This window comes from Passer domesticus, chromosome 8 (genome assembly GCF_036417665.1).
Source record: "Passer domesticus isolate bPasDom1 chromosome 8, bPasDom1.hap1, whole genome shotgun sequence".
Lineage (NCBI taxonomy): Eukaryota > Metazoa > Chordata > Aves > Passeriformes > Passeridae > Passer > Passer domesticus.
The window spans coordinates 4,734,186-4,749,330 of NC_087481.1; the positions used below are offsets into that span (position 1 = coordinate 4,734,186).

The 15,145-nt window shown below is 52.9% G+C and overlaps 1 protein-coding gene across 1 annotated transcript in view; it reads left to right on the forward strand.

Moving 5' to 3' along the window:
- The window catches only part of LOC135305610 (zinc finger protein 850-like), a 179,042-nt gene that overhangs the window by 43,600 nt on the left and 120,297 nt on the right, over positions 1 to 15,145 (forward strand).

Below are 15,145 nucleotides of genomic sequence, written 5' to 3' on the forward strand. Positions count from 1 at the left end.
GGTGTTGCCAGTGCTGCTGCCGTGGCCCTGCCCCGCTGCCCTGGTGGCCCTGGTGTTGCTGCAGGGCCTGAGTGCTCTCGGGGCCGGGCACAGTCCTGGGGGTGGCAGTGCCGGGGCTGCAGCAGGGACAGGCCATGGGCACTGCTGGGGCAGCGCTGACGCCTCAGGCCAGGTCCTGGGGGCTCCAGGCTCCTTGCCCAGGCTCTCTCAAGAACACGGCCAGGCCAGTGCTCAGCACAGAAAAGCCCCAGGGTGAGCAGCCCCAGGCTGGCCGTGGGCAGGCTGGGGCAAACAGCATGGCTGGGGCTCTGCAAGGGCCCTGGGGGAGACGGGAAGGAGCAGCAGAGCAGGGGCTGATCCATCCCCAGTGTGCTGCACAACCCAGGGCAGCGTCCCAGAGGGTCCTCATGGAGCTGCCAACAACATCCCCCCTCTGCAGCCCTGGCCTCTCCCCCAGATCACAGAGGTGCCGCATCCTTGCAGGCACAGCCACGGCAGCACTGGCTCAGGAGCCCCTGTTTGCATTGCACAGAGGAGGCGGGAGCACCCCCATGCTGCTTCTGTGGAGACATGAACCTGAGGGAGCACAAATGCCATCAGCCCCTGGGGCCAGCAAGGGCTGGGGGACACCAGGGAAACCACTCAGCTTTGTCCTGGCCTCTGCAGTCAGCCAGAAAGTTTGTTCCCATCAGCTGGGAGTTTCCTGTCCCACTGCAGATGCTGTTGCTCAGAGCCAGGGCTGCCTGGCAGCCACCCCCTAACTGCCCTGAGTATTTCCTTGGCTTCACCTTTGCGTTCTTTACTCTTCCTTGGTCTAGATTTCTTCCTATTGTCCACTGCTGTTCCCTGCCCTGCAAACAGCCCATCCCTGTTTGCCCTTTCCTCTCTGGCCCCACTCCCCATTGCAGTTCCTGACTTGGCACCATCCCCTGGGGAGCAGGATCATCCTCCAAGTGCTGCAGGAATTGTCGGCAGGCTCCTGCAGTGCCTGGTGCTGCTCCCTTGCCAGAGGCACCCCAGGCCAGGGGGGCACATCTGGGCTGCTGTGTCTGCCTGTGGGGCTCCCTGTTCTGGGTAATGAGGAGGAGCTGCAGAGGCTCTGCAGGACTGACAGGATGGGCTTTGGGGCTGGCAGGAGAAGCTGAGGCACCTGGGCTGCTGCAGCTTCTGAAGAGGAGGCCCAGGGCTCATCCTGCACCTGCTCCAAGGGTGGTTTCAGAGAATCACAGAATCAGCAAGGCTGGAAAAGACATTGGAGGTTATCAAGTCCAACCTGTGCCCTGACACCACCTTGTCTCTCCTGGGCCTCCTCTTCTCCAGGATAAACAGCCCCAGCTCCCTCAGGCGCTCCTCACAGGACATGTGCTGCAGACCCCTCACCAGCCTTGTTGCCCTTCTCTGGACACGCTCCAGCCCCTCCATGTCCTTCCTAAATTGGGGGCCCAGAACTGGACACAGCACTCGAGGTGCTGCCCAACGAGTGCTGAGCACAGGGGAAGAATCACTGTCCTGCTCCTGCTGGCCACACCATTCCTGACCCAGGCCAGGAGCCATTGGCCTTCTTGGCCACCTGGGCACACTGCTGCCTCATGTCCAGCCTGCTGTCCATCAGTCCCTGCAGGTCCCTTTCTGCCTGGCTGCTGTCCAGCCACTCTGTCCCCAGCCTGTAGCACTGCAGGGGTTGTTGTGGCCAAAGTGCAGGACCCGGCACTGGGACTTGTTCAACCTCACCTTGTTGGATTTGGGCCCTGGATCCAGCCTGTCCAGGGCCCTGTGCAGAGCCCTCCTACCCTGCAGCAGATCCACACTCACACCCAGCTTGGTGTCATCTGAAAATTTGCTGGTGCTGGACTCAATCCCCTCATCCAGATAATCTATGCAGATATTCAAATCCACTCTGGCCAGCTCTGATCCCTCTGCCATCCTGTGATGGCACTCAGGGTGATCTCTTCCATAGCCTTGCCTGGCACTGAGGTCAGGCTGACAGGCCTGGAGTTCCTCAGATCCTCCTTCCAGCCCTTCTTGGGGATGGGCTCACATTGGCACCTCCACTCCTCTGGGACCTCCCTGCTGATCCAGGACTGATGGTAAATGATGGAGAGCAGTTTGGGGAGCTCATCCACCAGCTCCCTCATCCCCCTAGGATGGATCCCATCCGATCCCATCCACCTGTGAGCACCTGAGTGGTTCAGCAGCTCCCCAGCTGCTTCCTCCTGGATTCCAGGGGATGTTCTGCTCCCTGTGCCCATCTACCAGCTCAGGAGAACACTTGTCCTGAGGACAACCTGTTCTAATATTGAACATTGAGAAAAACAAGGTATTAAGGAGCTCAGCCTTTTCCTTATCTTTAGTTATTTTATTCTCTGCTGCATCCAATAAAACATAGAGGTTCTCCTTATCCCTCCTTTTGCCATTAATTTTTTTTTTTTTAATACAAGCCGCCACATGAAATTCTAACTGAGTTATCACCTCTCCCTTTTTTTTTCTGTGTAACCTAACATCATCTTTGGAGACCTCCTGAGTTTTAAATAATGTTTTCCCCTGAGTCCCCACAAAAGCTCCATGGGCATCCTGGACAGTAATTTTCCTCACTAGCTCATCTTTTTCCACACTGGGACAGGGTGCTTCTCCCTCTTTAAGATTATTTTCTTGAAATGTCTCTCTCCTTCCTGGACCTCTTTGTTTTTAAGGGCTGTTTCCCTTTAAAAGATCAGTAACTGATTTGATACTCCCCAAATATGCATTCTAAATAGGCCAAAGTCTGCCCTACCTAATTCCAGTGCAGATGTTTTGTTGCTGCCCCTCCTGCTTACCCAGAATATTGAAAACTTGATTATTTCATGGTCATGGTGCCCCAGGCAGCCTCTGACCACCACATCTGCCACCAGCCCTCCTCTGTTTGTGAACAGCAGCAGACAGAGCTTTCCTTGGCAGTGGGAGTGTTACCAAAAATCCGTAAAACAGAAAACTCCTTAAGCCCAATGCAGCATTAAGAAGCAGCATTCTTTATTCAGCTGGATGCATGGGGGAGAGCTCCTCCCAAAGCCCTGCATGCTGAGTACAGGAAAGTTTCTGTTTCTTTTCTGTATTTTGCACACATATTCATTGATTGTCCCAGACTAAACACACATATGATAATCATTTCCCCAAAATCATTGACATATTTCCCCTCCTCTTTACCCATGAGTTCTTCTGCCCTGGGGGTCTCTCTGGTGGTCCCTGGTGGTCTGGACCCCAATGTTCCTGTGGGCCTGGCTGAGCTGGCAGGACACTGAGGCTGGTGAGCTTCCAGTTCCCCTTCTCACACAACGGGCACTGTGTGCTTTCCACAGGCCTGGGGTTTTGGAGAACAAGCTCCAGGTGTCAGCTCACATGAGCTCACAATTTATCCTCTGGTAACATGAGGTCACAGAGTGGGCTATGACATAACAGAGTGGGTTATGTGAGATCATTAAGCAACTCTGACATCATAGACTGCATCTGTGACATCACAGAGCCAGCAGTGACATCACAGAGCAGAGGTCTGACATCCCAGAGCAGACTATGACATCACAGAGGGGGGAAATGCAATGTCATTGAGCAGCTATGACATCATAGGCCATCTCTGTGACATCACAGAGCCAGCAGTGACCTCACAGAGCAGAGGTCTGACATCACAGAGCAGACTGTGATATCACAGAGTTGGCTGTGGCATCAGAGACCAGCTGTGTGACATTAGAGAATGGGCTGTGACATCCCAGAGGGGCTGTGTGACATCCCAGGAGGGCTGTGTGAGTTCACTGGGTTGCTCACTCTGCCCCAGCTCCCCCTCACAGTTTCTCCCAACAAGTCCAATGCTGTTCATGCCCAGCGGGGTCCCTGTCCCCTGGTATCCCCCCGCTCCACCTGGAGCCACAGCCTCCAGCAAAGGATGTTCCACAGGATCCAGCCCAGAGCCTGACATGGGGACAAGGGGCCAGGGCTGTGTGACCAGGACATCAAGGACGTGGATGATCCAGGTCACTGTGACCGGGTTTGGGTTTCCCAGGGCAGGAAAGATGTCTGGCAGCTGGAGCAGGGTTAGGGAAGGGCCTCCAAGGTGGGAGCTGGAGCCCTTGGGCTGTGAGCAGAGGCTGAGGGAGCTGGGCTTGTCCAGCCCAGAGCAGGGAAGGCTGAGGGGCTCCTCATCCCAGCCTGGCAGTGCCAGCCAGGAGGGGATGGAGAACACAGAGCCAGGCTCTTCACCGGGGGCCTGGTGGGAGACAAAAGCCAATGGGTGGAAGGGGAAAGAGGGGAGATCAGCCAGGACAGGAGGAGATTAAATGAGTCAGGCTGGTTTCAGCATTTCCTCAACACCAAAAGCAGCCTGAGCCCCTTCTCCATCCACCACTGACAGCTTTGCAAATCAGGAATTCTTCGAGCTGCTTTGCCCCCACTCCAGGATGAGCATCCTGATACAAGAGATTTAACGGACCTGGCCCCAGTCCTGAGCCCTGGGGACACCCCTGGATGTGACTCCATTCCTTAGCTGCTCTGAGTTCCAGAGGTTGGATGAGGGAAATGGCAGTGTGATAAATGAATATGAGTAGTGCTAACAATACTTAAATTTTAGAAGAAGTAATAGAGGAAAAGGATATGTTATTAGTGTCACAAAACAAATGTTTTCAGATGTTAATGAGAAAATAGGATCCTGGATGTAGTTCGACATAAGGAACATTCCAAAATGGAATAGGCCTCAGGATAACTAGAGAATCAGCCTTGAAATGGCTGAAAATGGGATGATTCCAGGTATCTACGAAATAATAAGGCTTTTTTTTGGAATATAATGCTGGCTTCTATAACACAAGACTTGGGGCACATGTGCAATGAGTGGGGTTGCTCAAAGGACAGTGATGATGAGGAGAAGCCTTCATCGGATGTGAGCACCAAAGAGCCAGAAGACCCCTGAGCAACAAGCAGAGCATGTGCTGTGCAGTATAGTGACATAAATTTCAAGAATAGAAAATAGGAGGAGATTTGCAGGGAAAAAAGTGATGAATATGTATTAGCATACAGGATATAAATTGTGTTTGGATTCCTATTCTTTTTGTACATGAGGCAGGGTGAGAAAAACCCCGCCCATGCCCTGATCAATTGGTTTTGCTTATCCTTTATGGGAACCACTCCCAAATTTTTTTGTACCTGCTTGATTGTATTTGATGGTATTATTTTATATATGATTGCTGCTCAATTAAAATTGCTGCTAAATTGAACTTTGTTGTTTATTGAATTAGACATATAGAACGTCATTCATAACAGTGGGGAAGTGATAGGGACAAAGTCTGATTGATTGTCAGCCATAAAAGGTCTTGATTTTCATATCTATTCCGACAGCGTTAGAAGGTGCTCGGGGTCAATATCAATTGGACATTGCTGATATCAATCTATAAACAGGAAAAGAAAACTAAACAGGACAAAGCAATTCTCTCTTCATTGCTTTCAATACAGTATATTCACTTTGAATACATTTCTGAAATCTGTCAAATTAACCAGAGAACAATAAAAAACTTAAATTATTATCAGGGGTTTTTATTGTGTGGGTGTTTTAAACAAATGTTTATGAGCTTTTCTCACTGAATACCTGAAAAGTTCAAGAAAGAAGAGGCCTTTGGAGTAGGAAAATTCATCATCGACCTCCAAGTAGCTGAGGATCCATCACCATCAGAGCAGCAAGGAACAGAAATGGGCACAGCTTTGTGGCTGCCCCAGCTTTGGGATGGGCCCTGGGCCTGGAGCAGGAGCAGCTCTTGAGGGCCCCAAGGCCGGGGCTCTTGTGCTGCCCTGGGCACATGGGATGGCAGCAGGGGCTGCAGAGCTCTCAGCACCTGAGCCAGAGGGGAGCAGGGCAGCCAGGGAGCCTCCTTTGGCCTTGCCCAGCACCTTCCCCCATGGCTGGGGCTGAGTCCTGTGTGAGCTGCAGCTGCTGCTGTGCCCTTGGCAGGGGCTGAGGGCATGGGGCCAGTGGCCAGAGCAGCCTGGCCTGAGCAGAGCTGTGGGGCCAGAGCCGGCTGGGCTGGGCTGGGGAGAGGCCCTTGGTGCTGCCCAGAGCTCAGGGCAGCTGGCAGAGCTTGCAGGGAGCTGGGCTGGGCTCAGAGAGCCTGCCCCAGAAACCATCAGTGTCCATCTCAGCCTGGCTGGGCGTGCAGGGGCAGGACTCAGCCCAGGCCGTGTGGGGCAGGGCCAGTGCCTGTGCAAGGCATTGAAAAGAGGCAAGTGCCCCAGAGAGGAGGCTGCTCTGTGCCCTTGGGGGCATGGACAGAGCAGGGAGGGGGCCCAGGACATTTGTCAGTGCCAGCCTCTGTGCCCAGCCCTTGGCAGCCCTGGCTGCTGAGCCCAGCTTTGGCCTGGGCTGAGTTTGGCTGTGGCCCAGCTCCATCCTCCTGCGGGGCTCAGGGCCTCTTCCCGGCCATGGCCAGCCCTGGCCAGCCTCTCTGCTGGCCCAGAGGCCGGCAGAGCCCGGGGCAGGGCTGTCTGTGCAGGCCCACAGGTGCCAGGGGCTGTGCAGGAGCTGGCAGAGGCTGCCCAGCAGGGAGGCCATGGGGCACAGAGCCCCAAGGCTGCTGTGGGCACCAAGGCACAGGGGCCGTTCCCAGCCGCAATACTCCTGGCCTGGGCTGGGCCTGCACAGGGGCTGGGCCACCATGGCTGGGCCAGCACAGGGCCACCAAGGGGCCACGCAGCCGCTGCCGGGGCTGACAGCAAGGCCAGGCACACACAAGCAATTGCTGAGCATGGCCTGCGCTGGCCAGGCCTGACTGTGCCACAGGCAGAGCTCAGCTGCCCTTGGGGGCTGCAGGAACAGTCAGGAGCCCAAAGAGCCTCCATGGCTGTGCTGGAGACCCAGGCTGGAGCAGGGAAATGCAGGGCTGCTGCGGGATGGGGAGGGCATTGAATTCCAGCACACACCTCAGCTCTCTGATGATCCCGGCACCATGCTGGGCCCTGTTTCAGACTGGAGCAGAGCAGATGTTGATGGCACAGGAGCCCTGTGGGGCTGTCAGGGACAATCTGCAGCTTGCAAGGTGCTCTGCTCTCCCTCAGGTGCTCTTGGAGGGATGCAATCCCAGCTGGACACCTCAGGGCACAAGTGGCACTGCCTGTTTATGGGCACACAGCGGATGTCTGCCTGGAAAGGGACACAGGTTTTAATATTTGTACATTTCATAATATACAAGGAAATCTTTATTATCTGGGTCATTTGAGTACTTTTAAGAAATGGCCAAGTTTTCCCACCAGGAGCAGAAATTTCCTGATTCTACTAGATTCTTCTACTTATGGCAAGTGGAGGAATACGGATCTTCCCCTCTATCTTTGCCATGAACATCATTCACTCTAATATTTCATGACCCCCTCCTTTACGTGTTTCCAGCTCTCCTTTTGAAATGGCCATGTCTAAGGACATCTCTTCATTTAGAGCAGCTGGATCCTTGTCCTTCACATTGCTCCCAGAAGTCTTCCTCCAGATGCTCTCTGCTGATTCCAATGTATCATCCTTGATTGGCTTCATGATTTGAGCATCAGGGAATTGCCCAATCTTTCAGAAGTTTAAATACCTCCTTAGTCAGCATCTTAGTTGGAGTTTTATCTTTTCTATCACCTCTTTTTATGTCTTTGTCTAAAATCCTTCCTGTATGGCAATCCCTTGTGGATGGTGCACATGTCAGATGTTGCTGGGATGTCACAAGAAACTGAATGAAGGCTTTTGATGTTTATTAAATTTTATCATGTTCACATTTTTTGTTTTCCATGAAGAGAAACCTTCCTGTGCCTCTAGTCTCACCAGTTCCTGGTCCCTCAAAGGACACAAACCTGATGTGCTGGGGAAATGTGGCAGAAATGCTGCTCTCGGAGGGGTTTGAGTGCCTTGGATAGCTGAGTCAGTCAGGCCTGTAAGAAAGGTTAAGTCACAAGGTCTAAGTGACATTAAATGCTGCTAAGAGTTGTTCTTTTGCTAAGTTGTTATGTTTAATATGCTATAAGCTAAGCTGAACATCATTAAGTGTTATTCCTCTATTAAATTGAAAAATCATAGGTTATAATTTAGGTTAAATACTGTTAAGCTCTGTTCTTTTGCTAAATTGTGAAGCTGAAGTTATCACTTAAGGTTGAGGTACAAGTTAAGTCCTGTTACGTTTGAGCTCTGTTACGCTTTTAGGCCGTATTCCTTTTACCATTGCCCTCACTGTCCTTGTGTCACACACAGAGTCAGGGACAGTTCTCAGTTCATCTCTGGTTCGATTGCCTGGATTTGGTTTGGTTTTTTTGTTGCTTTGTTTCTTTGGTGTGCCTGAAGTGTCCAGTCAACAATGTGTCTTGCCAAGGAAGTTTGTGGTGCTGTCCCTTAATATTAAATCTGGTTGTTGCTGCTCCCTTGCTGGGGATATTTTCAGCGCTCTCAAACCCTCATTCAGAACAGGGTGAAGGAGCCCTGGCCCAGGCTCTGGCCCTGGGGGACACAGGGATGCTGCCGGGGGGTCCCTGTCCCCCTGTCCCACCCCCCAAGGCCCCAGCCCCCCGTCCCCGTGTCAGGCTCTGGGGTCGATCTCGTGGAACATCCTCTGGGGGAGGCTGCAGCACCGGGAGCGGGGGGACCGGGGGGACAGGGGACCCCGCTGTGCACGAGCAGCGTTGGACTGCTCTGGGGGAACTGTGAGGGGAGCTGGGGCAGAGTGACCTCCCCAGTGACATCACACAGCCACCTGTGATGTCAGAGCCCCCTATGAAGTCACACAGTCAGCCTGTGATGTCACACAGCATCATGTGATGTCACAGAGCCCCCTATGATGTCACACAGCACCCTTTTGGTGTCACAGAGCCAACTCTGGGATGTCACCCTGGAATGTCATGCAGCTGCACTGAGATGTCTCAGAAGAGTCTGCGATGTCACAATGTCACCATGTGATGTCACAGCCTGCTCTATGATGTTACACAGTCACCTAGAATGTCACAACCCACTCTCTGATGCCACAGAGCCACCCTCTATGATGGCAGGATCTGCTCTATGGCCTCATACTCTACTCCATGATATCACAGACAGCTATGTGATTTCACAACTCCCTCAGTGATGTCACAAAACACTCTCTGTGATGTCATACTGGCACTCTTAAATGCTACAGCACACACTTTGACCTCACAGCCTGCCCTATGATGTCATACAGCCATGCCATGAAGTCACAGCCTGCTCTGCGATGTCACAGAATCCCCTCTATGACCTCACACAACAAACTCTGTGATGTCACAGCCCAGTCTGTGACCTCACACAGCCCACTCTGTGCTGTCACACAGCCCCTTGCTGACATCACAGCTGCTCTGTGCCTCTAGGACACAGCCACAGAGGTGCCGCTGTGACACAGCCCCCTCTGGGACATCCCCCAGCCCCTGCCAGTGCTGAGCCCCTGTCAGCTCTGGCTGTGCCCTGCTGGTGTCCCTGAGCTGCCCTGGCAGTGCCCCAGCCCTGCTGGGCTGTGCACAGGAGCTGCTCCTGGCCAGAGCTGTCTCTCTGCAGCGCTGCCCTTGCCAGGAGCTGCCTCTGGGCCAGGAGCCCGGCCCAGCTCAGCAGCACAGACACAGCACAAGGACTTTAATCACCCTCTGGGGCTTTGGTGCTCTTTGCATCAGACTGAGTCCCTCAGAGTATCCTCAAAGAACTTCTCAAGAACTCCAAATCAGATTCAAACTTCAAACTTTCTTTAACTTCTAATGGGTCCCAAGGAGGGACACAACTCATGTGAATGTGTTCCCAGGTTCCAGGTAGAGCAGAACACTGGAGGCAGTGATCACAGGTGGAAACAAGCAAGGGAAAGGTGTCTCTGGTGCTGAGCAAACCTGGATGTGTTTCAGGAATGCAAAGGGCCAAGGCCTGAGTCCCAGCCCCTGGCCAGGCAGATCCTGTCCCTCCCTCCTTGCTCAGGGCTCTTCCCTGGATGGGCACTGGCATGTGGGGATGTGCAATGCCAAGGGCAGCACCATGGGGTGGCCCCTGCCAGGCTGCTGAGCAGGGACAAGGAGGCAATGAGGCCCCAGGCCTGCAAGGGTCACTTGTCCCCTCCTGGCTCAGGCCCAGGGCCAGCAGCCATGGCCAAAGTGCTGCCCAAGTTGGCTCTGTCAGGGCCTTGCAGCTGCTGCCCATCCCTGTGCCCTGTGCAGCCCAGGCTGTCCTACGGTGTCCCTGCCCTGCGCCTCTGTCCCTGCAGGCTGTCGTCATCCCCCGGCTGCCCCACCTGGCTGGCCCCTTCCTTTGCTGGCAGCTCTGCCTCCTGCCTGCCTCTGCCTGCCCACACAAAGCCTTGGGCTGCTCCAGGCTCCTTCTGCACCACAGCCCTGCACTGGGAGGGAAATTCCTTAATCCTAGTGTCCAGTCTTGGCCCCCCCAGCTGCCCTTGTGTTGTGTTCCACTGCAGTAAGCAGCAAAATGACTCCCCCAGACCCCGGAGTCTCAGACCTCAGGCAGGCATCGATGACCAACAGGGAAAGGAAGGCAACAGGATTGGTCTTGGTTTAGCAAAGCCCAGGATCCTTTTTTGTGCCAGGGACCAAAACAAGAAACAAATCGGGAGAGGGGGTGGTGGCTTGTCATTGGTTTTAGATGACAGGGTAGGGGTGGAGTTTAGGGTCGGGGTCCAATAGCAGAAGGAGTAGGGCACTGCAAAGGAGTGGATAGAGGAGGACAACCAATGGAAAAATCGATGGCGGGGACTTTGCAGTAGAATTTGGACCAATGAGTTTTACAGAAAAGGAAAAATGTTCTGTGGCCACTCCAAATTTGACCAGATGGGGTGGAGTGTCTTTTCCTGGGCTTGCAGGGTCGTGCCCCACAGGGTGGAGGGGCGGAATCCTCTTTAAATCATGCTCCTCACTTGATGCTGTCTGTCTGGGTAGAATGCCTGCTTCCTGGGGTGGGGGAACTCCACACCCTTGGTGCCATTATTTCTTTCTCTGGGTGTTTTACACAATGAAGAAAAACTCCAGCCTCTCTGAAACCACCCTTCAATCCCTCTTGGGCTGCTCCTGTTCTGTCCTCAGTCTCCACACCACTGAGCTGAGAGCTACCACCTTCTACCTCCTGGTTATGCGATGAGGCGTCCAAACCCCATCTTGGGAGATTTTTGGTTACTTTCCAAGGTCTGTGAAAATGGAAAAATAGTGGTCAACATTATTTTGTTCCACATCTTGCAGTAATAGAACAAGAGTCAATAACTCTCAACTGAATGAGGGTGGATTTACATTTGTTAGAAGGAGAAATATTTTACAATTATGACAGTGGCACAAAACTGCAACTGTTTTCCCAGAAAAGTGGATTCCCCATCACAGGAAACACAGGAATTGTCCAAGAACAGGAGCTTTTATAACCTGAACTAGTGAAACCCACTTATCCCCAAGGACAGAATTGCTGTCATGGGGGTTCTCTGCTGTGCTGGGTGCCCTCACAACGTTTCTGGCCAGAATGTCTGCTGAGGGCAGCCAGGCTGCTGCAGGGGCAGTGACCTCACAGCCATCACCATGGCAGCCCTGTGCCCTGGGCCTGGCTCTCCCCTTTCCTCTGCCCCTGCCTTGTCTCTGCTGGCATGAAGAGTTTTGTCATTCATATCTTGTGCCCAAGGTGCTGGGGCCAATGGCTTCCCAGGCAGGCTCCTGGAGCAGAAGTGGCTTTTCAGAGCCCAGGCAGAAATGAGCCCTGAGGCAGCAGCTCTGCAGTGCTGGCCACCAGGCCAGGCTGCCAAGGGAGGCTTCTGGCCATGGCCTGCAAGCAGCTGCTGCTGCCAAGGTGCCTTTGGTGCCTCAGGCTCTGCCTGGCACAGCTCCCAGCACGGCACTCTGCCCTTGTGCCCGAGCCCTTCCCTGTGCTGGGCCTGGCCTGGGGCTTTTCCTGCAGCGGGACCTGCCCTGCTCCTGCACAGGAAAGGCAGTTCCTGCTGGAGCAGGAGGCTTTGCCTGCCATGGGCTCCAACAACTCCAGCCAGGCCCTATTTGCAAAGCCCCCAGCGGGAAATGAATGAGGGGGGGTCATGCTGCTTTTGGGGTGAATAAAGCTGAAACCAGCCTGACTCCTCCATCTCAAAGTTCCACATTCTCAGAGGGAGCTGGAGCTGTGGCAGAGCTGGAAAAATGCCCAGAGAAAGGAACACCCAAGGGACAGCACTGAGAGCTTCCGCAGAGCTGCCAAGATGGACCAGCCTGTGCACATCTGACTGACAGGGCAGCACTTCAGACTAGAAAAGCCCCGTCCCAAATTTTAACAGCAGCATCTCCTGACATTTCCCTTCTTGTGGAGTGTGGAGATTCCTCCCCGCAGTGGAGACACTGCTCAAGGTCACAGCTCCAGGCTGTGACTCAGTCCCACCATCATTGTTCTGCTTAATTACTAGTTTTGCTTTAATAAAATTGCTTTGAAATCACTGCCTAGTGCTCTATACAATATAATATGTTACAGCTCTTATACCTTAGAATAAATATTTCTGATTATTTTGAAGATAATTGTTTCTAATCATTACCATTATAGAATATATATATATATATATATATACAAATATAAATACCTCCAGCTTGCCAGCCTTAATTCTGTGTGACAAATTCTATAAAGGTCTAATTCCACCTTTATAATTCTTTACATAAAAATTCTTGAAAAGTCTAGGGCTGGGGTTGGAACCAGCTGTTCTAAGGCTCCTCTCACACCAGGGATTAACAAATCCTGGAGGTCCTTGGGGGTATTTGGGAAACTGTGGGGCCTATTAGGGCTCCTTTCTGCACCTCGAGACCCAACAGGAGCCTCTGTAATAAACTTTGCCTGAAGCTCCCACTCTGCCAGGAACCTCTGTGAATGGGACATCCCAGCTCTTTGTCAGCCTGGGGACTCCTGGGATTTCACCATGGAATGGCTGTGACTGCCTCTGAGCACAGGGCTCCTTACCATCCCCAGAAACCCCTGGGAGGTGTCCATGGAGCCCCTGTCTCTGCCTGTGACATTCCAGCTCTTGAACAGCCTGGAGACTTGGAAAGTCCCCATGGAACCCCTCTGAGGGCCTGTGACAAATCTGATCCTTAGCAGGCAACCATCACCAGGACCCTGTTGCTATGGGTCATGGGATCCCAGATCCACAGAACTGGCTGAGCTGGGAGGGACCCATCAGGATCCTGGAGTCCAACTGCTGGCCCTGCACAGGACACCCCAACAATGCCAGCCAGAGCCTGGCAGTGCTGTCCAAATGCTGCTGGAGCTCAGAGAGCCCTGGAGCTGGGAGCCTTCCCTGGGGAGCCTGGGCACTACCCCAGCAGCTTCTGGGGAAAAACCTTTTCCTGAGATCCAACCTGAGCCTGCCCTGACTCAGCTGCAGCCGTTCCCTCCAGTCCTGTCCCTGGGCACCAGAGGGAAGACCAGGGGTCACACCAGGGCTGAGAGGGACAGAGACCCCCACGGCCTCCCCAGGGATGAGAAGGTCGGAGAGTCCCCCCAACCCCGAGCACCCTCAGTGGTGAGAGGGACGCAGAGCCCCTGGTCCCCAGCCCTGCACAAGCATTCTCTGAGGCCAGTGGGATGGAGACCCCTGAGCATCCCCCAGGGCGAGGGTACAGAGAATGCCCTGAGCACCCCATTGGCATGGGGCTGAGAGGGATGGAGAGCCCCCAGGCATTCCCTAGGGTGAGAATGATGGAGACGCCCTGGGGAATGGCCTGGGGTGACTAGGACAGGGACACCCCCTGGGGGACAGGGACACCCCCTCAAGAACGGCCTGGGGTGAGAGGGACAACCCCCCCCAAGCCCTTCCCAAGCATCCCCCAGGGTGAGAGGCACAGAGACCCTTCCAGCATCCCCTGAGCACTGGACAAAATAAACTTGGCAGAAATCAAACTTCAATCTGCATAAATCACTTTGATGAAGATTTGATTTTCTCACAAGTCACATGTGAGGAAAATGCAAATAAATCCCAAACATTAATAAACCAACAACAGAAGCAATTCAGTGTAAATTCCAAATTTCATTGGTTCCTGCACAGCTCCAGCTCAGCTGCTGGAAGATTCTGATTAAAAAAAAAAAAAAAAAAAAGAAAAAAAAAAAAAGAAAAAGTGAAAATTTGACCCAATACAGATTATTGAAAGGAAGGAAAAAATCTGGGTGGCTGTGACAAAGGTGACAGGAACACAGAAAATAATGATTCTCACATTTGGCAAAGTCCCCAAGCCTCAGAATTCTGGAGTTATTTGGGAATTTAGCTACTTGAGCTGGGCTTCTTCTGGGACGTTTAGTAGCCTTGTGTTCCTCAACCTGAATGAACCTTGTCAGCCTCAATGGTAACATTTGCTCACTTTCCTCCAGTGATTTAACAAACATTTCATGGAAAGACAACAAAATATTTTCTTTACACTGGCCACCCACAACATCCATTTTCCTCATCAGTTCTCCCACAAGTCGCTCAGAGGAATTTGCATCCAAGTTTCCAAGAGTTCCTCTGGAAAGAAAGAGCCCTCCTCCCACAGAGGAGGGGACCATGCTGCTGACAAAGGCACTTGGGGTCAGACAACACTGCCTAAACGCACTGTGTCAAAATATTATACACAATCTGGTTAAGAAAATTGTTAGAGAGATGCCTCTGCCCCAATTAAGGTGCTAACGAGACCAAATGCAAAGTGGATTTTATTGAACAGTAAATGTGAGGTAGAGAGAGATGGAATACAAGATAAAAAAGGGGGGAGGGCAGGAGAGTGACAGGGACAGAGACCTCCCCTGGGTCAGGGCAAGTGTGACATTGTTCCCTGTGTGTGAGGCCTTCCCGGGGTGAGTGTTTTACACCTGAGCCAGTTTGGGTAAGGGGGGTGGTGTTCACCCCCCGAGCAGGGATTACTCCACTGTTTCAGGTTGCAGTGTAGGATGTAACCAAATGCATGTTTTCCATCACCATCTTCATAAATTGTTATAAACAGGTGGGGCAGTGTTCTTTATCTCTTCCATGACTCAGACCTGATAACACCCTCCAGGGGCTCTCTTCTGTGAATGGGCCATTGAGTGTCCCTGCAGGACTGGTAAAATTACATCATCCCATTGTGGGATGCTCCGCCCAGGGGGAGGAGCCAAGCATTCCTACCTGGATATAAGCTGAGGCTTCTGACACCAGGAGCACCTTGGCTACTGGAT